We start from the raw sequence: 13,536 nt of genomic DNA, 5'->3' as shown, positions 1-13,536 counted from the left end.
ATGGGTTGACATGGATAACACATCTAAGATGCTCAGCACATGGCCTCGTCTGTAGTGGAGACTAAGTCAGTGGTATTACCATCTGAGACAGCTATTACCATCTTTTTGTCCTTGGAAATGTGAGTAGTTTCATTGCTCTTGGTGTAGCCAAAAGACTCGTTTCACAGGAGAAGACAATTTTCTGGGGCAGAGGAATTGGTTGCCCTGAAGTGCTGCAGCCACAGAATGACTGGAAACGAGGTCATTAGAGAAGAATGGCATTGGTTTTGCCTTGTGACCCCCTTACTGTCAGCCTCAGGGGAGCCTCTGGTGTCTTGGAATGTATTACCTTGACTAGTGGTGGAAGGAAGAGGCCTAGAGAAGTGCCTGGGGGTGGTTTCTTTCCTGGATTAAGTGCTGTGCCCCTGGGTTCTGCTGGGTGCAGGAAGAATGAATGCAGCCTGGGGCTACTGCAGTTCTGCAGACCCCAAAGGAGGGTATCAAAGCAGAACGTCATTGAGACTCGCCCTAGGAAGATGACGTGTTTGTGCAGGATATGTTGGACTAAAATTTGACAAAGATTTATTATTATTATTTTTGTCACTGCCATGTTTATTGCTGGAACTCAAGGCCTACATGATGACTTCACTGTTCTTAGCAGCTATCTTTTTTCCCTTTTTCTATTTTGATAAAGAGTGAGAGACAGAGAGCTAGAGCGGAAGAGAGACAGAGAGGAGAGGCACCTACAGCACTGCTCCATCACTCTTGAATTTTCCTTTCTTGCTGGTAGGGACCAGAGGCTTATATCTGGGTCTTTGAGCATGGTCTCATGTGTGCTCAGTCAGTTCACGTACCACTTGGCCCTTTGAGATTTTTAAGTGTAAATTTCTTTTTTTTTTTTTTTTACAGAATTTATTTTTATTTTTTATTATTTATTTTCCCTTTTGTTGCCCTTGTTATTTTGTTGTTGTAGTTATTATTATTGTTGTTGATGATGTCATTGTTGTTGGATAGGACAGAGAGAAATGGAGAGAGGAGGGGAAGCCAGAGAGGGAGAGAGAAAGATAGACACCTACAGACCTGCTTCACCGCCTGTGAAACATCTCCCCTGGGTGGGGACCCGGGGGATCAAACAGGGATCTTTGCGCCAGGTGCGCTTACCTCGCTCCTCTACCGCCTGACCCCCAGGCGTAAATTTCATTGTACACCACTTCCTCTCTATTCTAGTAGTCCTAAAGAACTTCAGTGATGTGCGGCGGGTGGCAGGTGTGGAGACAGCTCTGCAAGGGTATGAACCAAAATGTGTGCTCACAGTGTGGGTTATTTTTCTGCATATGAACACAGCACACACTTAGTGAAAAAAATAAAATTAAAAAATGTTAAAGATGTAAATTTGTATTATATTTTATTTATTGTTATTTTAGATATATTTTTTTCCTCCAGAGTTATCATTGGGGCTCAGTGTCAGCACTACAAACCCACCACTCACAGAGACCATTTTATTCCTTTAATTTAATAAGACTCAATAGAAATTGAGAGGGGAAGGAGAGACAGAGAGGGAGAGAGTGAAATAGACGCCTGCAAACCTGCTTCACCACTTATGCAGCACCCATCCCTGCAGATGGGGACGAGGGCTTGAACCTTGCACGGGTCCTGCTTAACCAGGTGCGCCACTGCCCAACCCCACCCCCACGGTACATTTATATTTTAAAACAGCAAGGGCATCAATACATTCAGTTATTATTACTGAGTTTATAAATTCAATTGATGTCAATCCGAGTGCTTTCTAACTCGTTTAGCTTGTGTGCTTAAAATGAACATTCTTATTTGTGACTTGGGAAGAGGAAGTTTAATTTTTCATCTCCCTGGCTTCTCCAGGTACCAGAGTCCATTTCCTTTTTCACACACGACTGGAGCGTGAATCCTTTTCTAAAATCTTCAGTTTTCTCAGCTTTGTCAAATGTGGGAAGCTGGTCAACCCTCAGCTATATTATGAGGACATACTTCCTACAGCCCTAGAATATTTTGGCATTGTGAAGGAGATGGTGTCAAGACCTGAGAGGTGAGGAAGGTGATGAAGAACCCTTCTCTGGTGTCACTTACTGTGACCGTGTGTTTATTGGCATGTGTTATGCGCTCTGAGTAATCCTCCTCAGTCTGACTGTTGAATAGATTGCTCAAGGAAAAATGTCAGTGGTAAAAGGAATTTAGAACAATTCGGCCATGTTCAAGTCTTCAAGTGGCTTCAGTTGTAAGTTGGAATCTTGTGTTAGTTTTTCTAATTTCAAGTCAGATCCAATTCAGTGTCCAATAAATCTGGAGGATTTTTTTTAGTAATTGATGGGTTGGATCCTTTTTTGGTCCAACTCTCTATCATCTTCAACTGAGGTAGGCAAAAATATTGCATTATTTGCACATAAAATCCACACTCTTTCTTCCTTTTGTTGGATAACTAAAGATAATTTGAGTTAGTATTTCTGGATGGGTATTGCTTATGAAAGCAACTGCGCGATACTCCCCATCATTCTTTGGCAAAGTAATGGTGAGGAGAAATATTTGTTATGTTATAGTTCCAAATGTTTTCTTATTCTATAATAAAATTACTATTATTTCAAATTATGCCATGACAACCTACCAAAATAAACAAGTAACATTCTTGTTTTTCACTATATTACATCTGCCAGAATGGGAAAAAGCTAAACCACAAAAATGTGTGCTGCAAATCTTTTATCCGAAGAATTCAACATGTGAATACACAGCAGAGCTAAATCATAAGTATTTAAATGAAATAAAAGCTCTTGGCCAATTTCGAGAAATGATCGCTCATTTCAAAGAATGCATGAACAAAGTAAGAATTGAATTCCTTAAAGCACTATTCTTTTCCAAGTAGAGCATGAGGCTAATTGAATGATTTTCATTCTAGTGCCTGTTTAGATCATTTAGAACTATTAAAGAGCCGTGTCCTGGCTTTGAGGTCTGTGGTGCCTGACTTTTTTCTTTCCCGTAAAGCCTGTCAGTGCATTTTAGCCATTGTGCTGCTGTGGATGGAAAACTGTCTTACCCTCTGCTTGCTGCTGCCAGGCAGATCAAGGTTTCTAGGGCCATATTGACAAAACTATGCAATCATTTCTGGGTTATGAATTTTGTCTAATTACCATTTCTCCCAGAATCACTCACTCACCTCTGAGGATCCTTGCCATGTATAATGACATTCAGGTGATAGTCACACACTCCAGAGATTAGAACTTCATGCCTGTGGGGCTATCTTTACTTTCTACATGCATGTGACAAAATCAAGATGGCTTGAATATCTGCTACTTCCCAATGACTCATTCCTAGTGTGCTCTCCTTTGGTAGTTTTATTTTAAGGTTTACATACCTTTACTTACATTATTCCCATGAGAATCTGCTTTGTAGATAGCCAGTAGGCATATTTTAGTTCTATTCCAAAGGGCCTGTGGCTATACTAGTTTATTTATTTATTTATTTTTTCCTGAGCCTGAAATCTGATATGTAGGTGGATCCTAGTTATTGGCTGGGGAGATGATATCATGAGTAGAAAAAAGACCAGAAAGCTGGATCAGGGAAGAGAGTAGTTCCCTAATATGGGAAAGGGGTATAGATACTGTTGACTGTAAACCCCATCGATTTGATGTGATCTGGGGCCCATATTCAGCTTAGGAGCCTATGTAACCTCTGCATCCCTGTAGATCTGATGCTTCCAGTGAGACTTTCTTTTTTTTTTTTTTAATTTATTTATTCCCTTTTGTTGCCCTTGTTGTTTTATTGTTGTAGTTATTATTGTTGTTGTTGTCGTTGTTGGATAGGACAGAGAGAAATGGAGAGAGGAGGGGAAGACAGAGAGGAGGAGAGAAAGACAGACACCTGCAGACCTGCTTCACCGCCCGTGAAGCGACTCCCCTGCAGGTGGGGAGCCGGGCTTTGAACCGGGATCCTTATGCCGGTCCCTGTGCTTTGCGCCACCTGCGCTTAACCCGCTGCGCTACAGCCCGACTCCCTCCAGTGAGACTTTCAAAGCTGTGATTCCCAGTATGGAAAGCATGGTCTGTTTTTCTCATTAGGACTGGAAGGAGCTGTGTTTAAAAATACTGTCAGAATGGAGATGCACTCCAGAGTGCTCTGGTCCTGCCTTTTGGCCAAGTTGAACAGTTTATTCTCACGACATTCACTCCTGTCACATGTACTTCTGTGGATTTAGATGGAATGTCTGTGGATCTGAAGATCAGCTTTCATGTCACTCCACCAAGAATGGTGTATCAGAGGTCCAACTTCACCTCTGGTTTTATCTATGGGGACTCATAAAGGTTTAAAAGACTGGGGCTTAAGGAAACAGGTATCTGTCATCACTTTAGGGACCATATAGGAACTGGCCTTAACCTACAGTTAATCCTTCCACCTCAACCCTATCTTTGTTCCCCCAACATTTTATGAGAAAGCCTCTGTGTGGTTATAAATGACACCAGTGTGGAAGAACTGGACCACAACTTGTCTGAATTGCCACTTGTAATTATTGCAGCATGTAGAATGATCTATTTCTTTGATTAGTTACAAGATCAGGCCAATAATGAACTGTATTCCAGCCATACCAGACCACAAAATAGTGTTTGTCTGCCTAGTTATATCTACCAACAGACTTTCCATGTTGTTAGACTCTTTGGGCTTGGAGAGTATACCTTGCCTAGTGCCCCATTGAACCTTCCACACTGTAGATGCAATGTATGGAGAAAAATGTGAACTCTAGAATCGCATGGGGCCAGATTAAAAATCTGGTGCTTCTACTTACTGGCTATAGGTGATACAGTTAAATTTTCTGAATCTCGGGGGCCAGGCCATGGTGTGGCTGGTTAAGTACATATGTTCCCATGCTCTAGGACCCTGGATCAAGCTTCACAAGCAGCGAAGCAGAGCTGTAGGTGTCTCTTCTGTCTCTCTCCTCTCTCCCTCTTTTTTAATAGTTGTTACGGTTATTATTATTGTTATTGATGTCGTTGTTGTTTGACGTCATTGTTGTTGGATAGGACAGAGAGAAATCGAGAGAGAAGAGGAAAAGACAGAGGGGGAGAGAAAGACAGACACCTGCAGCCCTGCCTGCTTCACCGCTTGTGAAGTCGGGAGCTGGGGCTTGAACCAGAATCCTTTCGCTGGTCCTTGCGTTTCACACCATGTGCGCTTAACCTGCTGCACTACCACCTGACCCGCCTGTCTCTCCTCTCTATCCACCTTCCCTCAGCAATTTCTCTCTGTTCTATCAAATTAATAAAGTTATTTTATTATTATTATTATTAATTCATTGTACCAGAGCACTGCTCAGCTCTGGTTTGTATTGATGTCGGGGGATTGAACCTGGGACTTTGAAGCCTCAGAAATGAAAGTCTCCTTATATAACCATTATGCTATCTACCTCCACCCTAAAGTTAAAAAATTTTAAAAACTGAAAAATTCTGAGCCTCATTTAAAAAAATGTTAAATGGGCATAAACAAGGTCCCCCTCCCCTGAAACAAAACTAAATAAAATTCTATATTTACAGATTAAATAAAATGTATTTATCTAGCACAGTACATGGGACATAAGTAGGTATCAGTACAAATAAGGTATTACCTGTGTCTTTCTTTCTTTCTTCCTTTCTTCCTTCCTTCCTTCCTTTTTTATTTTGTTTTTAACAAACAGATGGGTAAGAAATGCCTTGGATTGCCTTAGTTCTTCTGCTTCACTCTATAAAGTTCTGTATGTATTTTATAATTAAATTTTAGAAAACATTCTAGAGTAGTTTCATTCATTAAACAAGTGTTTATTTGAAATATCAAGGGTAGAATGCACTGATACTTATTTGAAAAGCAGTTAAAAGTTTCTGAAACGTGAGCCAAGATCCCAGTTTAAAAATTCTCTTGTTTTCATAGGAAAACATTTATTTTATTAGAAATGATTTAAAACTTTCTGATTGCTTGATCCTCTCATGCCATGATTCACTATGAAAATGATTATTGCTTTCCACCATACCCAGAACATTGATGTTCCAGTAAGGAATTAGTGAGGCTTTATTTTAGATGCTTTCTTGGAAGACCCAGCAATATGTAGTACCTGCCAGCTTTGAACAATGAGATAGGAATGGATTGATGAAGACAATGCTTGTCCAAAAGTGAGACACTATTATTTAATATAAAATTAAAGCCAATCAGAAAGAGAGAATAGTTTGCATAGGATTTAAGAGTTAGCATAATGGTTATGCAAAAGGACTTCCGTGCCTGAGGCAACAAAGGCCCCAGGTGTCATCCCCAGTACCACCATAAAACAGAGCTGAGTAGTGTTCTTGGAAAAATTAAAAATAATAAAAAATAACTAACTTGCATAGAATTCATGGATCAGAAATTTGGTAACATTCATATTTAAATTTAGGTTTAGTCAATCCATGGTTCAGATAAAACTAGAGGCCTTTGCTTCTATAATATGTCTATTTTATTGTGTCCTTTTCCTCTTAGGAGGAAGAATGGGAAGTAATTTTGGCTGTTGGAGTTAGAATTCCAATAAAGTGGAATCTGAGAAGGATCCTGGAGACCTGGGTTCTGGTTCCATTTCTGCTACAAACTAGTCCTCTGAATGAGGGGCTTGAATGGAGTCCCCAAACTCCCAACCACTGCAGGCTTTTCAGGTACCTATTAGCAATAAATCTTAACTCTTTACAGAAGAGCCAGCAGACTTCTTGTCTTCTTAGAGAGCCTTAGTCTTGTTGAAGTGTTTTTTACCTATATATCTAAAAGAATGAAGGGCACGAGATTTGAAGATTTAGATTTCAGAGACACAAGGAATGTTAGTGGTGTTTATTTTTGGTTGTTTGGTTTTTTCGTTTTGTTTTGCCTTCTGGGTTATTTCTGGGACTCAGTGCTCGCACACAATCCACTGTTCCTGGAGACCAATATTTTCATTTTGTTGCCATTGTTGTTATTGCTGTTGTCATTGTTATTGTTGTTATTGCTGTTGTTGTTAGATGGGACAGAGAGAAATCAAGAGAGGAGGGGAAGAGAGAGAGTGGGAGAGAGATAAAGATGCCTGCAGATCTGCTTCACTGCTTGTGAAGGGACCACCCTGCAGGTGGGCAGCTGGGGTCTGGAACCAAGACCTGCTCGGCCCCTGAATGTTAGTCTTTTTAGGTAAATGTACTACTTTGATAAGTTTGAGGGCTTGGAGCCACATCCATTCACTCATACATCAGCTAGGATTAAAGTCTGGTTCAAGTTCTAGAGAAATGGGCCAAATTGGATAGGGAACCATACATTTCTCAAATTCGGAGCTCCAAGGCATTTATAAGTTCCATTTCCCATTATGCATCTGCTGAACCATCAGGGGAAAAATGGGTATTGGTTGCTTATATTTTTATTAATATAGCAAAAATAGCAAGAAGTTTACTTTTTTGAATTTATTATTTGCAAGTTACCTACTTATCAAACTCAGGCCAATTGTAAGGGTACAAAACAAATTCTATTATTCATCGTCTCCAAATGTTAGCACTGAAACACCTTTGCTTTATTGCCTGTTCTTTCTCTCTTTATTATGTCCCCCACCCAACCCCACTCATACATACACATTTCTGAAGTTTTGAGATCCAGATGTAGGCATGCTGCCCCTCCAGCCTCTATAAACCTCAGTGTACATTTCCTAAAAACAAGGCCTTTCAGATGAAGATTTGGGGTCTCCATTTTGGAAAAAGCTAGTAGGTCTATTTTAAGTATATTCCAAGGAGCCCATGACTTTACTAGCTTTTGCCTGAGCCTGATGGCTAACATGCAGGCAGGTGGATCCAAATTATTGTCTGGGGAGATGGTGTCATAGCTGGAAAAAGGACTAGAAAGCTGGATCAGGGAAGAGAGTAGCTCCCAAATATGGGTAAGTTATATAAATATTGTTGACTGTAAACCCCATCGATCTGATCTGGGGCCCATATTCAGCACAGGAGACTTCCTGCCTTTAAGTTCATGATTAGTCAACAATTTGTTCTGCTTTATATCTTAACTCTTTTTCAACCACTAGGTTCCAGATGTTACCATGATGCCAAACTGACTTCCCTGGGCATATGACTCCACCATGTGTCTTGGAGCCCAGCCTCCCCAGATCCCTGACACTCTAGGGAAAGAGAGAGACAGGCTGGGAATATGGATTGACCTGCCAACACCCGTTTTCAGCAGGGAAGCAATTACAGAAGCTAGTCCTCCCAACTTCTGTACCCCATAATGATCCTGGATCCATGCTTCCAAGGGATAAATAATAGGAAAGCTTTCAAGGGAGAGGATGGGATATGGAGTTCTGGTGGTGAGAATTGTGTGGAATTGTACCCCTCTTATCTATCCTATGGTCTTGTCAATATTTCCATTAAAAAACAAGGCCTTTCTATTTGAAACCACAATATAGTATAGTTGTCAAAATCATGAAATTAGCAATACAATGCTCTTGGTTATAATAAGGCCTTGGTAGGCCTCATTCAAACTCCAAAAGTGGTTTCAGTGAATGTCGATTATAGCAAAAGGAAAAACTCCACAGCATAAAAACAAACAGTTAACCTAGAAGCATTCGACAGTGAGTCACGTAAACTTTCAAAATCATGCCTTTTTAAAAAAAATAGTAGAATAGGCCAGTTTTTTGTGGAGTGTCCCTCAGTTTGATTGAACCTGGCATTTCCATGTGGTCCTGTTCCTCTTGTGTGTTTGGGTCAGGCACACTGAGAGAGGAGTTGGCTCTTCTCAGAGGTTTGTGTCAGGAAACCCGGATGCTGGCTGTGCTTAGCAGGTGATGCTGTGTTTCCTCACTCACTCAGGTGCCATCTTTCAAGTTTCTCTATTGTGAAGCTACTGTTTTCCCCCTTTGCGACTAAGCAGTGTATTGTGAGGAGATCCTGGGGAACTGTTTGGAGATCTCATTTCTTGACACAGTTTACTCCATCAGTTTTAGCAGTCATTTTGGGATTCTTGCCTGAAACATTTATTACTGGTGGTTGTCAAATGGAGATTCTTTTATTTGGTTTTTAATTCTTTCATTAATTGGAATTCTATGCCATTTTAATTTCTAATGACATATCTGAAAAATTCCATTTATAAAAGAAAATATCTGGGCTAATTGAAATTCACAGGAAATAAAAACCTGCCCTCTCATTCTGTTTCATCCCAGAGCTCAGGTAATCAGCCAAGGGGTTCCGTTCACCTGCCTGTACTTATCTGGAAGGAAATTAACATAGCCCTTGGAAGTTGGTCCTTTGTTTGCTCTTTATCTGAGGTACCAAAATTCCTCTCTGAGATTCTCCTCCTCTCTCAGATTTATGCTACATATTTGCTCTCTCAACTAATATTATGTACCACACACACACATACACACACACACACACACACACACACACACACACACACACAATAACTGCTACCTTCGAATCTGACTCACTCAAAGACAGGCAAAACTGCCTTCTAACCATGTGAGACTCCACGCATCTCAGACCTCTTTCAGAACATGACTGACAAGTTGACATCCCACAGACACCCTCACTCCTTTTATCTTCTACTCAACACTTTGAAATACCTGCTGGCCAGTCTGCAAGCTCAGCTGTACAAGATGACACGAATTAAATTCTCTCACGCTCCTGCTTAAAATGGGCAATTGATCATTATTATTTTAATTATTTTTAGGAGTAGTGTTAATTTCTTTTTTAAATTTTGTTTTTCTTAGTAATTTAATAATGCTTTCCAAGATCATAAGATTATAGGGGTAAGTTTATATAGATAATTGATTATTCAGCTTCTCATTCTCAAGTTTGTACACTTGATTCCCGAAGTAATAGTAAGCTATGTTTAGAATTCTTCATGTAAAATATATTGTTTTATTATTTTGCCTTATAATTTATGCCTCTCTCAAGCACCTCTTTCTAGAAGGAGGAATGCACTTATGACTAATCTTTTGCCACAAGTCTTTAGCTGAAAATAGACCAGCTAAACAAAACTGATTTATCTCCACAGGAACTTCTGGGGAAATAAATCACTGGCTAGTATCAGAAATTACTATATTTGGAGAAATTCCAATTTCATTTGAGTAACCTTACTTTCTTATGCAGAGAAGTTAAGAGATGATTGTTCCTTCTCCCCATGTCAGAACCCCAAATGGCAACATTTTCTTGAATGGGAAAAGGATCAGAAAAGTCACTAAACAGTTGCTAGTCACTGTGGGAACAGAGAGTTTATAGTCCGTGGAAATTCATTAGCTGTCTAGACTCTGGTCTTAGACACACCCACTGTGTAACCAGCAGGAGCCAGGATAAGCTTGTATAAACTTATATAGTATTTCCAAATAGTGATGGTGAAATTGAGTTGGCTGTTTGGGAATGTGTGTTAAGTTTTCCGAGGTACTTTTGTTGTCGGGATTCACATACCTTGGTAAAACCCTTCTCTAAGTTCAGATATTATAATGATAGCAGATTAGAAAATTAGAATGAGTATTTTATTTCTACCTTTGCTTTTGTGCTTATCGTTTCAGAACTTTCCATCACTATTTTTTGGGGAAAGTCAAGCCACCTGGTTATCTGGATAACAAAATACTGGGCAGAGTCCATTTCCATCAGTTGAGTTAGGAAGGACATTGGGCAGTAGACACTAGGGACTTGGATTAAGTCTTGAAAAATGCTTTAAGCAAGGTGGGAAATTTTGAACAACGGTGAAAATGCTATTCACAATGAGATGAAGCAATATGTATATTATAATTAACTTATAATTATGAGTTTATTTCACAAACAAAGAAAACCAGTGGTCACATTTGGAGGTAGGGAACTCATAAAAAGGGGAGAATATAGCATAATGGCTATACAAAAAGTGGTAGTAAAGAAAATTAAGTAAAGGGAGTCGGGCACAGCAGGTTAAGCACAGGTGGCATAAAGCACAAGGACTGGCATAAGGATCCTAGTTCGAGCCCCCGGCTCCCCACCTGCAGGGGAGTCCCTTCACAGGCAGTGAAGCGGGTCTGCAGGTGTCTTTTTCTCCCCCTCTCTGTCTTCCCCTCCTCTCTCCATTTCTTTCTGTCCTATCCAACAATGACGATATCAATAACAACAACAATAACTACAACAATAAAAACAACAACAAAAAAAGAAAATTAAGTACATGTGATGTTTTTCATGAGTGTGCTGAATGACAGTATAGCCAAGTAGCTCATGAGGAAAAGTTTAATTTTATAGACAAATGTCAGATAAGAATTAAGAAATGTTTTGATACCAAAAACCATAGGCTAAGGGAGTTGTGTCAATAACTGTGCAAAATGTCTAGGTGGTGTGTGGATGGGGGACTCTATACAGCAGATGGGTCAACCTGGCAGTACTTGAATTCATACATTCATTTTGACACAGGCAAAAGAGAGTAACCCAATTTTATTTTGTCTTGCAATGATGTGCAAGAGGGAATATGCAATAGCTACAAAATATGCAATTGTTATAAAAACTTATAAAAATGAGCCTCATTCTCATTACACTTTTAAATTTAGCTACCAGTGTACATGAACTATAAGGGGTCAGAAGAATGGGCTTTAAAAATACCACAGGCATGCAATCTGGAACATTCAACTTTTCAAGATCAATAACTTATTTTTTCCCAACAGATTGTAACCCTTAAAAAAATTAGAGAAGGGGAAATCTATAGACTAAAAGACAACTTTTGACATGTTCCAACCGATGTAATGTGTGGACCTCTTCAGATCTTCACCCAAACAAAATACCTATGTAAACAGAAAAGAAAGTTCTATACTAAATCATCAATGAAATATTTGAACACTAATTGGGTGTTTGATGATATTAAACAATTAAAATCTTTTAGTGTGATAGCAGTACTGTGATTATGTTTTAAAAAGGCATCTTTTACCAGCAGTGACCAAAGCATTTACAGAGGAAATCATGTGCTGTCTGTAATCCGTTTCAATAAAACCTGTTGGGCAAGCAAGTGAATGGAAGTATTTATGAGACAAAATTGGGTAGGTAAGTTATTGGTTGGTTATTGTTGAAACTGTCTGGCAGATAAATGGAAGATCATTATAAACCTTCTGTAATATAAATATAATCATTTGTCATATCAAAATTAATAGATACTTTTTGTAAGGGAATTCCTTGAATTAACAGATAACAGATAAGTAATGTCTTTGCATTTGCACAGATAAATGTGACAACCTGAATGTGACTAGCATAAATCTGGAAAAAAAAAAAGAAACACCTGTAAGTCTTCCAGTTAGTATACGTGTTAATTCTTATATTACTCCTGAAGCCAGGGATTGGTATCCCCCCAATTATCTGATCAGGTTAGTGAACAACTGATATTGTGCCAGCATATTGACCAGGAGAATATAGGCTGGACTGCAGAAGACTCTTCCACATTCATGGCCTCTTCCCCACCAGCAACTCTTGGCCCTGAAGAGTTTCACATTGTTATTTCATATGAAGTCAATGAGCCTGGTCAGCCAAGTTCTCTGCTTGCAAATAACAGCTAAAGTCACCGAAATGTAATCTATACTTCATTTTTAATCATTACCATAGGGACAATTTGAAATTAAATATTTCCTTTAACTACCAGTGACATCATATCAAGCTTTGAATTAAAACTTATGTAGTTACAAAAAAAAAGGGGTGGGGCTCTTTCTCCAGACCTCTCATAAGTTCAAATAGTTGTAGTAGGGGGGAAGGCTGGCAAGTTAGCTTTTAAAGAATACTATTTGTACCTCCACGTGGGGACTTCACCTTGCTCAAGACTGAAAACAGTTGACAGAAAATGAAAATGACAAATGAGGTAAGTTTTTGAAGGAAAGAGGTATTGAAAGTTGCACCTGTTTCCATGGCAAGAGAAAGTTCAGCATAGGGAAGTCAGGATGTGAGTATATCACAAGAGAATCTAGAAGTTTTAAAACTCCTATACCTGAGACACTGACTTATTAGTGTGGATGTAGATATTAAGATTCTTTTTCTCACAGTGTTAACTCAGATAACTGAGCAATGGAGACATTTAGAATGTGTTATCTATATGTTCTAATGTGATGCTACTTTTTTCTTTTTTAATGCTTATAACAGGAGCTGCTGTCAAGGAAGGAAACAAAATCCTGGTTGCCCAAACTAAATTAGATGCTTCCAAACTCTTACTGAAATTGCCCAAGTCTAAGCATTCTTCCTATGAAATTTGGTTCTAGGTTACATCACTTCCTCACCATGGAACCATTGTGGTTGGGGAGAGAAATATTATGAAAGAAAAGCCCAATTTCTCCCAGCATATAATCAATAAATTTGGAGTCACATACTTTCATGACAACTCTGAATCTCTTGTTGATGATTTTACCTTTGCTGTTTGGCCAAACCAAAAAAGCAAGTCTGCCAGCAAACCAGAAGCTGACTTTCTTTCTTTTTTTTTTTTTTAATTAAAAAAAATTTTTATTTATAAAAAGGAAACACTCACAAAACCATAGGATAGGAGGGGTACAACTCCACACAATTCCCACCACCAGAACTCTGTATCCCATCCCCTCCCCTGATAGCTTCCCTATTC

At 39.2% G+C, this 13,536-nt stretch overlaps 1 pseudogene; it reads left to right on the top strand.

The window, feature by feature from the left end:
* Positions 1-13,536, top strand: part of LOC103109799 (chondroitin sulfate proteoglycan 4-like) — a 43,404-nt pseudogene that overhangs the window by 27,123 nt on the left and 2,745 nt on the right.

The sequence above is a fragment of the Erinaceus europaeus genome, chromosome 5 (assembly GCF_950295315.1).
Source record: "Erinaceus europaeus chromosome 5, mEriEur2.1, whole genome shotgun sequence".
In the NCBI taxonomy this organism is placed as follows: Eukaryota; Metazoa; Chordata; class Mammalia; order Eulipotyphla; family Erinaceidae; genus Erinaceus; species Erinaceus europaeus.
Note: the sequence above shows the minus strand (reverse complement) of the source record. Positions and strands in the feature narration are given on the sequence as shown.